Genomic DNA, 16,888 nt, shown 5'->3' with positions numbered 1-16,888 from the left:
GCTCCGACCTTCAGAACTTGCAGCCAGTCTCCAATCTGCTCTAAACTCCAGGGCCAAAGAACTCTGCTTCCTGTGGCTGATTTTCTTTGGTGCTCTCCCAAGACTGAGCAACTACACAGCCCTGACTCTGCCGGCTGCTGGCTGCGGGCTGTTCTGTCACATACCCTACCTCCACCCGCCCAGCTTGACCCTGGGACACGGGTCCCAGCAGAAGTGTGTGTTCCCGCCAGACTGCTTGAGGGGCTGGGGCAAGGGTTCTGTACTTTGGGGTCACATGATGGAGATACAGATGCTTCTAAGGAAGCTTCGAACCTTTGCTAATTAGAAAATTGAAGCCCCAGCAAAACTGGAGTCTTTTACGGTTGCTGGTTACCATAGGAAACATGTTCCCACAAAATCACTTCCCACTTTCCCATGCTGAGTCATGTCCTGGTTTCATTTTCTCAAGTCAGATAACAACTGTTATCAATGGCACAGACATTTTGTCACTGATTAGAGAGTTTTCCATGCTTGAAAACATGTTTTATTTTTAAGATCAGTTATGAGAGAAGCAGCAAGACATGAGTTTGGGGGAATAAATATTTCCACTCACCTCAAGCCTTCTGATCCCCAGTGGTCTGTGTGACTCTGGACAAATTCTGAACTTTTCTTTGCCTTAGTTTACTCACCTGTGAAAGAGAATTATGATCCCAACCTTACCCTTTTGTTGTGAGAAAATCATGTGACAATGGTGCACAGCTGATTGCTTTTTTGCGGGTAAGCTTTCTCCAACTCCATCTCAAAAAGCACCCCATTTTTCTCCCCCAAATGATAAGTTCCATCCCATGAAAAGGGAAACATCTAGGAAAATATAGCCACTGGGTTGAATTGTAACCACCATCTCAAAATGTTCCTTTACTCCCAAAGTTTCTCCTCTTCTCTGTAATTCTCAGCCCAGCTGCCATCTCCTCTCAGAACTTGATTCTGTGGCATATGATATTTGTGAAATATTAACCAGTGTTATTTTTTTTTTCATCATTGTCTCTTTGTCTTTCTTTCTTTGTCTCTTCCTTGACCCCATAAAAATAACTAGTCCATACTCACTGTCTCAGGAAAGGGAAAAAACCTTTGAGCTTTTGTTTTTCCCTTAAGGCTTAAGGGGAGAGAGAGACCTAGGCAGAGATGACTTGAAAAGTATGGACTAGAAGAACTTCTCACTGTTTGTCTCCCTCACCACTAAGGATTCCTTGGCTGTCAGAATAGAAATTGATGAGAAAGGCAGGAATAACAGAAGCTGGGGCTTGGGGGGTTCCTGAGAAAGGTCCTGTGTCCAGCTCTGGGCCAAGCCTGAGGCTTTGGCAACAGGTCCAGATAGCCTTGAGATCTGAGGGCAGAAAGGGCCTCTATGTTCTTCCCTTTACGACTCTGGGTAGGTAGTGGGACATTAGAGAAAATGGCTCCATGGCATTATTCTAGCCAGATGAGACTTTGGAAGCCTCATAGTGTTTCTCACACTGTATTTTGGTGAGGGTGGTGGATGGTGTCTTAGCATCTGAGAATGGCACAGAAGGAGTTTCTGAAGGGCCCATGCAGGTAGAAACAAAGGACATTTCTGCTGGCACCCAGATGGACCAGCCACCAAGGGTGAGATGTGGTAACGGATGGATCAATAAGTGCCAGTGTGGAGAAATGACTTTGAGGCTCAAGTGCAAGTGCTCCTTTAATTCCCCAACCTCTCTGCAGTTATACACAGACATGCAGACACACAGACACACACACATTCCAGCCTCCCATGTACACATCAACCAGGCACACATACATGCATATATACCTTAGCATCAGGCAAGAGTCTAGAATTTAGATGAAAACAAAACTCAGGAAAAATCAGACTACATTTCATCTACCCTTGTGGAATGGTGCCCCAAGAAAGAGATTGGATTCTAGAAAAAATAAAGTTATATTTCTTACACATCAGAATTTGTGGACTAAGGTACATATCTGCCATGCTAGCTATACTTTCTATTTATTTATTTATTTATTCATATATTTATGTATTTATTTACTGAGATATAATTGACGTATGTTATACTAGTTTTAGGTGTACCACATAATAATTTGATATTTGTATGTATTACAAAATGATCATCACAATAAGCCTCGTTAACATTCATCACCATGCATTGTTACAGATTTTATTCTTTCTTTTCTTTTTGTTCTCTCTCCGTCTCTCTCTGTCTCCCTCTTTGCCTCCCTCCCTTTCTTCTTTTTATTTTACATTATCCATCTCTATCACTTGCCGTGGCCTCTTTCCCCTGGGTTTAACCAGGTGAATGCTCCGATCTCTTCTAACATTAATTCCAAAACAAAGTAAAATCCAGGACCCACCTCTCACTAAGACTGTCTGCCTGGAGCCCACCAGGACCGATCTTGTCGTTTTCTTAATTTCTGTTTGTGTCAGACACTCTAAGTCCCAGACTTCCACACTTAAACTCTCATATAATTATTCAAATAGCAAATTTTGTGCCTTAACCAGCCCCTCCCCAATTCCTGAAATCCTCCCAGTGGACTCTGGAACTCCTGGGACATCCTAGCTAAATCTTTATGGATTCTTTTGCCTACTTGTTTTCAGGTCCCTGACCACTCCTCCCTCCTGTGCTGTGTATTGCAGTTGGCAGAGCTCCTCAAAAGCTCCCATGGCAACTGGTACCATCTAGGTTCAGCCAGTAGAAAGCACTGGCGGGACATTAAGGGGTGGCAGGAAAGGAGAAGACAGGGCATTTCTCCCATCCTTTCCCTTTCAGGCTCCGGCAGTGGCTCCAGCTTCTCTTTGGTTCCAGTTCATTCTGGATGATTGTCCTCTGGGGTCCCAATTCCCTCTTGTTCCAGTTCCTGCTGGTAGGCCCAGCTCCTGGGCTCTGGTACCATCACTTCGCCTTCTGGATTCTCCAGCCAAACCAGTGATAAGAGCCTACTCTTGCTAACGCCTGAGCTTCTTCACTGTATCTGATTGATCTTTTCAGCTCTTCCAATACTGTTGTAAGTAGTTCTTTGAATAAAAGGAGCTCCCTGCTGTAGGCTCTCTTCTCCTGACTGGACCCTGAATGATACAGTTTTGTTCACCTTCCTGTTCTGACCACAAGAGAAAATCTGAGGACCCTACTTCCTCTGTAGCCCTTTCCATTCAGGACAGTTTTGTGTTTTATTTTCCCTCCCATTGGTCTAGATGTGAGTTAGGTATCACCATTATTTCTCACTGCCGTTTTCAGACCATTCTTATTCCATACTCCCTAAACCTTTAAATTTTGAGTCTTATTTCATTAGACTGTACTGTGTTCTCTCCATCTTGTGCTCTTTGGGTCGTTCACTTCTGGATGATTTTAGCTACTGGCTCTTCATTACTCTCTTTAGCACGATTCTTGTCTTGATTCTTGGTGATTTCAACACACATGTAAATACTTCCTCCAACGTGCTGCCGTTCCCAGCCCTGGAATCCTCTCCACTGACGATCCTGCTGTCTGCTCTACCTTAAGCATTCATTTCCTTGTTAACGTCCTAGGCCTGGTCATTGCCCGTAACTATGACAATTTCATCATCTTAATTTTACATGTCCCACCCTCTGAGTACCCCCTCTAGTGACCTATATTTCCTGCTCACTCTTTCTAGTACTCAGTCTTCATCTATCCCACAATCCCAGCATTGGTTTCAGTTTATTGATTCTTCTGCCTTTTCACTGTTTATCACTCCTCGTGCCTCTATTTACCTCTTTATATAGATTAAACTCAAGGTCATATATTACTCCTGTGAGCATAGCCTCACATACTTCTAAGCCCCTCTCTGGCTCCGTCACACGTTCACTTGTAAATAACAGTACTTCATCCCTGATTAAAACCAATTTTCTGTCTGCTGTGCACCCGAATCTAAGCAAGTACATGTACCTGGGCAAAACCACAGCCACCTGAGTCAGGAACATGATTATCGAGAAGCCCTTAAGGCTCATTGAGAAACCAACTATTTTTTTGGCCATTTGTTGGCCTCTGTTTTGGATGATTATTTCATACCCTCTGTTCTCTTCAAAACTTGTGGCAGCCATGGAGATGTACCCCTCAGATCTCCTGTCAAGAGCACCTGTGGACATGGGTGATGGACAGCCTGTAGCCTCTACCACTGTTATTTACCACCTCCTTGTACATACAAGCTGCCCATGAAGGCTGGCACCAGGGCCGGGTTAGCCTGGACACAGAGGCACCACCAGGCCTTGGAGAGCCAAAGGCTTAGATTGCTAACTCCAAAGCAGGTGACAGGAGAGAATCCCATCTGCAAAACAAGGACTATTATGTCTATTGAATGTCTATTCTGTGCTCCCAGGTGCTAGGAACAGAGAAATTAATAAGACATATTTCCTGCATCAAAACATGTAACATGTGACTACTGCCTCCGTAACGCTGGGCCAATAATAATTTTGCCTCTTGAGTTTACATTTACTATGAAGACCTGGTCATTCATCCTAAGAGTAATAATTCACAATGTCTAAACCACTAAAGTGAGTTCTTTCCTACCATATGTAAGGTATTCATGAATACCATTATCAGAAGAAAGTATAAGAATATAAATATTTGGTTCCTTTAAAGGTTGATTTCCAAGTTTTCTAAGTGAACTGTATGGTTATCAAAATTTTTTAAAAAAAGACTTAACTCTGACATTTACTAGATAATATGTCTATTTATTATTTATTAGTTAAATATACATATGTACACATTTACTATGCTGTATATTTAAATATGAGTGCATCACCCTGCTTTTGTGTAATTTAGTTTGTCAACTATAAAATAGGAATAAAAATGTCTTAGCATACTTATTTGCTAAAGTTTTGTGAAACTCAAATTTCATCTACTCATTTCATTTTTAAAATAAAAACATGCAAGACATACATTCCAGAGAAAATGACCTCAACTCTCTGTTGTAGATTTTGTTAAGTAGAAACGTAAATGATGTCTGTCCAGTGGAACCCAGCAGTTATGGTTTCTGGCCCTGTTAGACAATCAGTTTTGTACATAATCTAGCAGAATAATAAATTGCAATAAATCTAATTTAAAAAACAAGTCAGTGTTATCACTTTACTTAACACCCTCTAATAATTCCCATTTCACCCCAAGTAAAATCAAAGTATTTTCAATGGCTTAAAGATTCCCTATGACCTTGGGGTGCTCCACTTCCTTGCATCACTGACCTTAGACTCTGCTGCAGCCACTCTGACCTCCTAGCCATACCTAGTACATTTCTATGTTAGGGCCTTTGCACTGGCTGTTCCCTCTGCCTGGAATGCCCTTCTAAATGAATCCCTCACCTTCTTCAAGTCTTTGTTCAAATCCCACCTTCACAATAAGGCCCGTTGGACCTCCCTATTTATAATCAAAATGCCCTCAGCACTCTGGTCACTCCCTTACCTTGTTTTTTTAAATTTTTTTCACCCATGAAACTCCTCACTTCTTAACATCCTATTTGTTTGTTTGTTTATCTCTTTATTGTCTGTCTAAATAGTACAGAAGTTCTGTGAGGGCAGACTTTTGTGCCTCCAGTAAAAAGAATGTTCCTGGGACAGAACAGTTATTCAGTGATGGTGCCTAAGGGGAAAATGTGAAGGCTGGCACACAACCTTGGAAGGATGTCTGATAACTCTGAGAAAAGGAGGTTTTTCAGACATCTGGGCTGTAAAGGAAAGTCCTCTGAGGATGGGAAATTTTCACTTCCCCAGTAAATGAGGTAGAGCAGGGCTGTAGGTGGTGAAGTTGCTAGTGACATCACTTGCAGCCTCTGGCCTTTGTCAGATCCCGGAGCAGTTTCATGTAACCGCAGACCTCGGGTTCACCCTCAGAGTGCCCTCTGACAGAGGTCTTGGCCATGAACTTCTGCCTGCATGACACCCGGGAGAGCCTTAGAAACGAAAACTCCCATCCCTTGAAGGTGGGGCCTGTGGATCTGCACTTTAATTTAGTGCCCTGTGATTGTTTCACACAAGAACCACCATTAAAGGAAAGAAAATGGGTCCAATTTATGTACAAAATCAAGGGCACTCATTTTCACAAAAAAATTCATATCCTGTGACAGTTTTAAAGGCATGTTTTAAAGTTTGCTTCCTTCCCAGAAGGAAGTGAGACTTCCCCAGGCACAAGGGGTGTTGAGGTGCCGTCTGTTTGACGCCCAGTTTCTAGGCGGCTCTTTTCAAAACCTTTCCAGACAGATGAATTTCAAAAAGCAATTAATTTCAGGATGGATTTGGTTTGGGCATTCCACAGCTGATTTTCAGCCCCCAGTGTCATCTCCATCTGCCAAAAGAGTTTCTGAGGAAAAACCGCGTTGACTCAGAACAGATGGCCCAGGGACAGGAGTTATTTTGGCCATGGGAACTATCTTCAGATCCCGATGCTGAGCCGGGAAGACACACTGCTTTTCTGAGGCTGCCCAGGATCTTTTTGCATATTCTTGCTTCACGCCTTGCAGTCTCCATCCCCAAATCCCCACCCTGTGCCAGTTTCTCAGTTAATTGGCAAAGGTTATGTTTCACATTTTCTGCTCCACACTCATGCCATCTCTTTAATGTCTGCTTCTCTTTGTTGCCTTTCTTCCTCACTCTTATTTTAAACAACAACAAAAGTTCATGTAGATATTCTTCAACTATAATCTTATTTGCAACATTTTACTTTTTTAAATAAGACCCAATCTCAACATCCACGAAGCTTTCTCATCACGGGTCTTCTCTTTCTCCATTCCTGCACCTCCATCCTATTCCTTCTTACCTGTTCCTACCTCCTTTGCACTTTTTGGGTTAAACATCTTCTCTTTAGTTCCTCCATTCTCTCTTGATTTGGGCTTCCTTTATCCTGAGCACCTTAGGTTCATGGAATATTGGAAGGTCCTTAGGGATCATCTGCTTCAGTTTCTCATTGTTAAGGTAAAGGTGCTGCAGCCCAGCGAGGTAACATAATTTACCGAAAATCCACAGCACGGCAGAGGCAGGAATGAGCTCCACCCTCTGACTCTGGGGTCAGGGCCCCTACATGTTGGGCTCTCTGCTTTTTGGTTTTCTTATCTTAGAGCTTAGAAAGTGTCAGTTCACATTTAACCCTTGAACAAGTTTTGTTTGACCTGCATATAAAAAAATATATATATTAATAGTTAAAAATGGGGGGTTTCAGATAAGATTTGGAGGTAGACAGTGTAGTGGTCAAGAGCATGGGACCCCAGTTCTAATCCCGGTTAGGTTTCTTACTAACTGGTGACCGTGTAAGAGTTAATAGGCCAAACCATCCTTCACTTTCTTCATCTATGAAGTGGGGTTGACAATAGTCTTTACCTCACCGAGCTGTTAGAGAAATAAGTGGCCACATTTGTAAAGTGCATGCGACAGTACCTAGTGCTTGGCAAGTGCTCTTTGTGTCTGTCATCATCTGCCTTTTGTGTCTGCCTTTTGTTGTGTTCTCACTCAGAACCAGGAGGCTTTGCCCATTTGTGTCACCTCGGGGGCCCCTGTGGGCAGCACCCCCACTCACTGGTGTACACACCCTCTGTCTTCCAAGCGCCAACCCCCTGACCCTGAGTTCTCCATCCAGCCTTTTAGGAACAGTGAAATTTTGCAAACTTGTCAGGATGCAGAGCTGGGTGGTTGGTGCTAAAGCAGGGTGTTTCCAACCGAAGGTTAGACTCATTAGTGGAAAGGGAAATCAGTTCAGGAGGGTATGACTAGAATTCTAAACAAGGAATAACATGGAATGAAATAGATAGATATATTGTACTATTTTCTACATAATTCAGGGAAAAACTGTTTTGTGAAATCCTTTCCAATTGCATATTCATGTGTATATTGGGATAGGATACAAAATGCATTTCTCACTGTGAGTCTTCATCAGAAAGCTAAGAAACCACATCAGAAACTGTGCTAGAAAATCTTGCACAATTTTAATAATTAGATGGGAATAATTCTTAGTTGACATACTAATGGAAAACTTCTAAATTCTTCTCTTTTGAGAAGGCTCTTTTTTATATTACTTATTTGTTGAAGGAGCCACTCTGTGAAGGTTCAGGGAAAATTCCATTACCGGAGGATTACATAAGAGACTTGTCATCCAGCAGATTTGCTGAGTTGATCTAATCATGACACATTCTCAACAATAATAATAACCTTGTACCATAATTGCTTTTACTGGTTCTTGTCCATGTACATGAGGAAAGCTTGAGATCGTGCATGGCTTATATTGTTAGTGTAGTGGAGAGGGTTTAGCTGTTAACAATTCTTTATTCTACCGTCAGGTGCAATTTCCTCACCCCGTTTCAGTCAGCGCTTACCAAGGCCCACATTCTGGCTACCTGGCCACAAATACCTTAAACATACTCTAGGCGATGAACTTTCATGGCATTTCCCATTCTTCCCTGTCACTCTAAGGCTTCTCTTTAAATTCACTGTAATTTGATTTCATATTTATAAACAGAGGGAAGAACTGTTTAAGGTGGAACATGAGGCTGCTTTGAGCTCCTACCCTCCAGCCTAAATCCCGGAGGCGCTCCATTGGACGAAACAAATTGGCCAACCATCCCCAAGATGGATACTTATTTTATATGAATGTACTACTCTCTATATAAAAATATACAAATATATATGTGATATGTTATATATATTATAAAACACACAGGTAGAAGTAAAAAAGGAAGAGATAAAATAAATCATATTTAAAATAATTTTTAAATGATAGAAATAATTATCTTGCCAGTAACAACAATAATAATATTTTTGTGGTTGACCAGATTATCTTGAAACAATGTGATATTGAGAATCAAAGTTCTAGTTACAAGGGTAGTTCAATACTTAGTTTTAGTGGCATGATGTTATAGGTTAAAAAGATACCTCGCCTCAACATACAGATCCAAACGAAGAGTCTGTCGTTAGCTGTTACTGCTTTGTATGATGCTCACTTTTGAATCTCACATCAATTATGCTGAAGTCTTTTTGAAATTTAGTTTATAATATTCATCATCCCTTACGAAAATCAGTTAGGTTTTTTTTTAATTGATTTTTTGTGAGAGGAAGTGAGAAGGAGAGAGAGAAACATGGATGTGAGAGTGAAACATGGACCAGCTGCCTCTTGCACAGGCCCTACTGGGGACTGAGCCCACAACCTGGGCATGTGCCCTGACTGGGAATCGAATCAGGAACCTTTCGGTGGACTGGATGACACTCAACCAACTGAGCCACACCAGCCAGGGCTATCAGTTAGTCTTTTAAAACTCATCAAAAAGGATTTAGTCCCCCCTGAAATACTTCATTTGCAGCATTTCTAGCTGGGTTAAATAATTCTGTTCTCATGTTTTAAAGTGTGCAGATATGAATGTTGTTGTAGGTGATGCCCTTTTATAGCAACACAAGCCCATAATGGTGGAAATCTTTCTTAATATCCACTTTCAGAATCTTTTTTTCTATAGTTTCTTTTGAAAATCAGCCTCTTCTTCCCTTCTCATTGAAGCATCACTTTTAACTTGAAGGACAGATTTTTTTGATTTACTTATTTTAAAAATATCTGCAAGGGTGCTTTCTACTGATAGCCATATTGTTATTAAAGAAAAGTTCAGCAAATTCATATTGCTTGTCCTTTGTAAAAGAAAAAATGGACATTTCATCAGTAAGTTTGGTATATTTTGTGTACTTGGCTATGAAATAACCAGGGGAATTTCTTGAAGGACAAAAGATTTTCGTGGTTCCTCTCCATCTCATTACAAAGTGTGACAGAGATCCTGTTTCTGTAAAATCAATGGCATCGATGACATTCTGTAGCACTTTGTGCACTTCTGTTTTATCTTCTTTCCTGTAATGGCTTGTTTTTGCATCAGAGAGTGCATGTGGATCATGTGGTTGGCTCTCTCCATAACAGTCTAGAATTGTTATTTTTTATTCTATTCAAAGCTTCCACTCCATCTATGGTCACCTTAAACTATTTTCATACATAATTAGGAAAGTAGTTTACTAAGTAGAATAAGTCTTTGAATATTCTTTTCCTTTAGTTGTTTACTATAAAATTCATGCTTCCTATATGTCATTATTGGAAAAAATCTAGAATATAGCCTAAGCATAGACATGTGAAGAGCATAGACAGGTATGCTTTCATCTGATTGGATAGCAAATATCCTCTCCTGGGTAATACTTATTTCCTTAAATCTGCAGTGGTTTTAAATCATCCAATAGTATTTTCTGACAAAAGAATATTTTAAAATTTGTAGCCATATTATTTCCCATGTATTTTTTCAGCTGTCTTTACTGCAGGAAGGACAGTGTTTCCTGATGGTATATGATTTTTCTTTTGTCCTTAGTAGGAAATTTAATATGTAAAGGTCTCGGTTAACTATTGCATGGTATTTTGAACCACTTCTAAAAAAACTGTTGACATTTCCCTTCATGTTCTGCATGATCAGTGTGTATCTTAGGAATTACAATGGCTTTCAAACTGCCATCAATTAATATTTCAATATACAATATCTATTAAGGTCAAGATTAATCTTTAAAGATAGCGGATATAAATATATATTTCATAGCCTTCTTGATAATTTTGAATCATTTGGAGCAAATTCTTGTTAGATTAAATTGCCATTGCTTTTACCTCTTAATAAAGCTGGTCCACCTCTCCCCCAGTTTTAGTAATTATGACTGCATGGTGTATCATATTTCATCTGTATCTCCCTACACACCTTCACCTCAGATTATTTCAAATCAATTTTCAGACAACATATCACTTTATCTATCTATATATTTCAGTATGGACCTCTAAAAATTACTATAATACCAAACACATAAAAATTAATAGCACATTTTAAACATTAATAAATATTTAGTGTTCATTTTCCCCCTATTGTTTTATAATTTTACTTTCAAAGATAAAAGAAATGGGTCGAGCATACATTTTGGAAAAATACTCTACAGTACTTTCTGTTTGATTGCTCCCAATGTGGGAGAAAAAGAGAGGAAGAGTCTGAAGATGAAATTCGATGTTTTGGGTGATTGGGGATGTTGTATGCTGAAATGAGGAAGGGTGTAGAAGTGGTTAGTGTGAGAAAACGCAGAGTTCAGTTTAAGGCATGTGGAAATATCAAGGTGGAAAGGACAAGTTGACATTTGGTTAAATAAGTCTGGAACTCAAAAAGGGGGCATGGTTTAGAGATACATTTGGGAATAGATGTAGCTAGATAATATGTAAAACTATGAGAACAAGAGACAAATCAAAGAGAGACTATAGATAAGAAAATGAGAGAGCTCAGCACAACGACTAGCCAGTCCTAACATCTTTAAAGAGAATGAGAATAAGGGAACAAAGATAGTAGAAAATTCAAGGGCATAATGCAGTGGAAACCCCGAGAGAGGCAGAGATGCCAAGAAAGTAGCAGAAGGTCAACCATGTTGGTGCTGCTGAGAGGGTTAATGCAATGAGGATGGCAACGCCCCTCAGCCAGTTTGGGACCCTCCTGCTCCACTTGTGTAATTTCTGCTGTTGAGAGAGTCGCCTAACTTACCTGGGTCTGAACTTCATCGTCTGTGAAACGGTGCTTCTGAAAGGTCGGGAAGTGCCGGGCGTCTCACCCAGGGCTGCGAGACGGTTAACTGTGGGGGAGAGGGCGGAGTGGGATCGCCTCCGACCAACTCTACAAGCCTGGGAGATGTGAGAATATGTACAACAATATTTAATCTCACAGACAGATGGAAGGGTTTTCTGAGTCACTCTGTAAACTACCAGGATCTAGGTAAATATAAGGCGTTGGTTCTGTTTACTGAGCTGTCAAAGAGACATCTTTGTCAAAGAGATAAAATGTCAAAGAATTTGGCAGACGTAACCATGGTGGTGATTCCACGTAGAAGAAGCCAAAGACAGGACTGTCAAGGCCGGGATCCCAAATGTTAGCGCGTCAGCACCTTAGGAGTTTGGAGGTCCCGGGGCTTTGAGGGTCGCTTGCCTCTGGTGTTATTAAGTGACAGCCACTAGGAAATATCACCTTGTCTTCATACGGCAGAGCTATCTGGAGATTTCAGATGATTTGAAGCACCCAGCTGGGCGGTCAGGTCCCCCAGCATGATTCTCAGGACCGTGCACTCCTGCCCCTTGCCCCTGCCTTAGTGCTGTATGGGGGAGACAGAGGAAAGAGGAGGAGAGCCCCCTCTGCAGGCCCCGCCATGGAGACGGTGCGGAGGCTCCCGCTGTGTCCTAGGGCCTCGCTCAGGGAGAGATCACTCGGTCCTCAAGCTATGATCCTGTGCATGCGGGGAAGCAAACTCAGAGCCCCTGGGATCAGAAACGCAGCTGAGTGTGCTTCTCAAGTGCGGGGGCCTGACTTTGGGTTCTCACACAGCACCTTGCAATCAGCCAATGTTCAACCAGCTCCGTTAAAAAAAGCCTGACTTCACCTCTCAGGCCGTGTGCCTTAATGGGAGGCAAGCAGCCTTTGTCATCGGCCTCAAATTTCAGCCGTGAGGTGATGCTGAAGATGCAGTCAATCATCCTGACCCCCTAAATGACTTTACGACCTTTCTGGATGATGGTAATTCTACTTCTGGAACGCCACCCTTTACTAGGCCTTCTTCTCTGACAAAATGCAAGTGTGCCAGGAGAGCAAACATGCATCATGAGATTTTTGTATCTTACTGCATCTGAGTTCTTTGGGTCTTCGCTGAGAGAAGAGTTGGACTAGGGATGCCGAGAAGAGAGAAAGGGGGAGCAATGGAGGGAGGGCGGAAACTTCACGGGTAACAGTAGCTGCACAAAATCTAATTTTGTGGACTTCACGGTTGTGCCTAGAGCTGGTCCATGGGTAGCCTGACAAAGCCAGTGTCCAAGGGTGGTGTGTTTTCCCTCTTACTCGTTTTTTCATTTTCATTCATTCTTTTGCACTTCACTCTGAATAATATAATTAGTCAAATGCCATATACACAGGCAGCCACTTATTCTTAATACGGTTACACCTCGATGCATAAAGGGGATGCAGATAACATTTTTTAGTCTCACAGCCCCAGTTCCATGCAACTGATTGATTAGCACGGTAATGTGAGCAAACACCGGAGCACCGGAGCTTTAGGTGACACATTTAATTAACATTCAGGCAAGCAAAGAAAGATAAGGGTTCTGGTACCAAGCAATGGCAAATTACAGATTAATGAATGCAATGTCTGGTTTCAGAGATTTTCCTGTTTTGTTCTGTAACACTGGGCTCAACACTCATTAGTTTAGAAGGTCTAGGTGAAGGCCTGCTAGGCTAAGCGAGGCATCAGTCCTAGGTAAGCATTTGCTCAGTGTGTTCCCGATCAGGTAGAATTACCAAGCTTACTCTGACCTCTAGTGGCCGTTTGTGATAGTGAGCACGCTTGAAATCCACTGAGTTTTGCTGTGGCAATTCATGTCAAAACTGTAAGAAACCTTAGAGATGATCTGCTTGGCCAGCTTCCCACCCACTGCCCACCCTACAGGTGAGGACACTGAGGTACAGAAATGTTGGGTGATTTCATCAAGGTTGGGGAGCTAATCGACAGTAAAATTAGTAACGGCAGAATCCAGGTTTTTAGATTTCCAAGCTATCATGGCATTGCCACAGAGAAAAACCAGTGTACAAACATGTAAAAATGTTGATGAGGATAAGTGTAGATATATATAAACTTCATGGATTTCTGAATAATCGTAGTAAAAAATATCTGAATATTTTAGCTCATAGCATTTGAAGTAATGAGTCAGAATCACTGACTTTGGCTTAGCCACACTTAAATGTGAATTTCTTTGATGTTTTTCTCTTTGAGTCAACTGTCTAGAACCATTAAGGCAATAATCAAAGAATGCATTGATTCTAATGATTTAATCCAATCAACATTTAATCATTCCATTTAAAACTCGGTTCCAGATCTTGGGAATGTTTAAATTGGGACAAGATGTAAGTATTTGTCTGTGTACTTAATTCCAGAATCCTTAATTAAATTGCAGGCAGTTTGAAGTAATGAAAAGAATGCAGGCTTCAAGTTTCAGCAGAGCTGGGTTCGAATCCTGGCTCCTCTGTGTATTAATTTCTATTGCCACATTACTGCAAACCCAGTGGCTTAAAACAACACTAATGTATTCACTCGCCTGCACTCCTGCAGGTTAGAATTCCAAAAATGAGTCTTACGGGGGGGCAACAGGTGTCAGCAGGGCTGGCTCCTTCTGTAGGCTCCAGGGGAAAATCCACTCCTTGCCTCTTCCACTTCTGGAAGTTGCTGGCATTCTTCGGCTCCTGGCTACATCACCCCCAGTCTCTGCCTCTGTGGTCATACCACCTTCTCCTTGTCTGTAGTCAAATTTCCCTCTTAGAAGATTACACGTAATTGCATTTAGAGGACACCTGGATAATCTAGGCTAACCGTTCAAGATTCTTAATTTAATCAACCCTATGAAGTCCTTTTTGCCATATACAAAAATATTCACAGGTTCAAGGGATTAGGGCATGGACATCTCTAGGGGCCATTATTCAGCCCACCACATTCTCTTACCAGCTGTGTGATCTTGGTCCGACCATCACAGCCTCCCCTACAGAACTGGTCGTGAGGTTAAAATAGAGGGTAAATAAAATGTATCTGGCAAGTTGTATGATACTCGATAGAAGCTCAGCAATATTTCCTTTTAGCCCTTAGTTTAACCAATAGACGAAATCTCTCACAGCAGATTATGTAAATAAGAGGATGTTTACATTCAGTGTAGTCCAAGATCTGGTTTTGGAAGTGGGTTAACATTTGGGGGTGAAGTGAACACCATAAATCCCTGAAATGCCCTGTTTCTTAGTCCAGTGTTGCCTGAATGATGGGCTCCTCTCTCCGGCCTATGAATGGTACATCTTGCATTCTGATTTTGGAAACTTGGGGGTACTTTTCTCCTCCCATTGCCTTTCTCCTAGTTGGCATAGATAAAATAACTTCATTGCTGGTAATCAAATATACTGTCTTTTAAAATAATTATGTCCTGTGGCCATCAACGAACAAGTCTACCAGATGGCCCGTAAAGTGTGTGCTGAATGGAATGACTGTTATATTCCAGTTTATCCTGTCTCACCGTTTCTACTCTGCCGTGGGCTGGTTCTACCTGGGAGAGGCGCTTTAAAAACTTACTATTGTATTTGGCGCTGTATGTTTTGTGTTCCTCATCTTTTTATCATTCCTCTTCAACACAGACTTACAGAGAATGGGTGCAGGAGGATTCAGTTTCTTTGATTGGAAATGCTTCACTGATAGACACTCTGAAAGCCTTACTCTGGAAATCTCCCTGGTGATGCTGTATAGGTGTGACCTGGCTGTCATCAAGCTGAATGGGGGCTTCAGAAGTCTTTCTGGGCAGCATAGCATTCACAGTTTTTAAGTTGCAGACCTTCAGATGGGCAAACATTCTGTAGTTTCCCCAGCGGTAACATCTACCACTCTGTAGGCCAACTATAGCATGATGGTTTCAGACATTTCTGTGACCTGCCAGCTCCCCGAAGGCATTTTTCCAGGGCAGAAACTGACATCTGGGAAACAGGTGAAGAAAGAAAAGCGTATATTTATTTCTCCTTGAAAAATTTTCCCACCCTAATGAAAACATATTTCTCATCTAAAAGTCCTGTGGATATTTAGGGTGTTGCAGATTTGATTAGAGTTGTCTTCCAATGGCTCTGTAACTAATTGGCTTTAAGACTGTAAGCAAGGTTCTGAAAGTACCTAGATACAAAATCAACACTCAGAAATAGATGGCATTTTTATATACCAATAATGAACTCTCAGAAAGAGAAGCTACAAAAACAATCATTTAGCATCAACAACAACAACAAAAGATACCTTAGGATAAACTTAACCAAGGAGGTAAAAGACCTATACTCAGAAAACTACAGGACATTGAAAAAAGAAATAGAGGAAGATACAAACAAATGGAAGAATATACCATTTTCATGGTTTGGAAGAATTAACATCATTAAAATGCCATATTACCCAAATCAATCTATAGATACAATGCAATCCCTATTAAAATCTCAGTGGGAAGGCGGGGGTGGGAGATGGAGGGGAGAGATTAACCAAAGAATTTACATGCATATATGCATAACCCATGGACACAGACAATAGTGTGGTGAAGGCCTCGGGTGGGGCAGGTGAGGGGTGGAGGGGGTCAATGTGGGGAAAAAAAGGGGGACACCTGTAATACTTTCAATAATAAAGATAAATTTAAAAAAACAAAAAGAAAGTACCTAGATTCTATTCATAGAATGCAAGAAGTGGAACTAGATGGTCTGCAAAACATTTTTTACTCAAACATAACATAAATTTGTCAGTGGAAAACATTTTTTTGTGAAGGAAGAAAGGACAGGATGGACAGGTGGAATAACCTTGAGAGAAGGGAGAAAAAGGAAAGAAGGAGGGGTAGCTCCTAGGATCTGCACTGGTGGCTCTGGCCTAGAATGAAGTTCTTTGGGCCATATCTCCTATCTTTCCTTTGCTCTGCTATATTTTTCATTTTTATCAGCTCATTGTGAAGATGTCCTCAGCTCAAAAATTCTTTGATTCCCCATTACTGCATTTCCTTTTTACTTCTGTGCAAGTTAGATCCCAGACAGCACCCAGAGCCGCTTCTGTGTCCCCTGTCAATTCTCCGTGATTTAGTATTATTTGTGTGTGTGCTGCAGTGCAGCAGAAATTCCTGGCAGGACTGAAATACTCTAAAGGTAGAGTTTTAAAGAGGAAATACTGTAAATACAAAACCAATTTTACCAGACATCCCTAAATCAACACGTTCAGAATTACAATTCTAGCCTTGGGCAGAAAGGGTGCCTGGAGGTATTGGTTTTTCATAGCTAAATGGATATTCTGCCCCAGGAGAGGTAGAAGTGCTTTCCAGCCACAAAA

The sequence above is a fragment of the Miniopterus schreibersii genome (assembly GCF_964146895.1).
Source record: "Miniopterus schreibersii genome assembly, chromosome: 5".
In the NCBI taxonomy this organism is placed as follows: Eukaryota; Metazoa; Chordata; class Mammalia; order Chiroptera; family Miniopteridae; genus Miniopterus; species Miniopterus schreibersii.
This window is presented reverse-complemented; position numbering follows the sequence as displayed.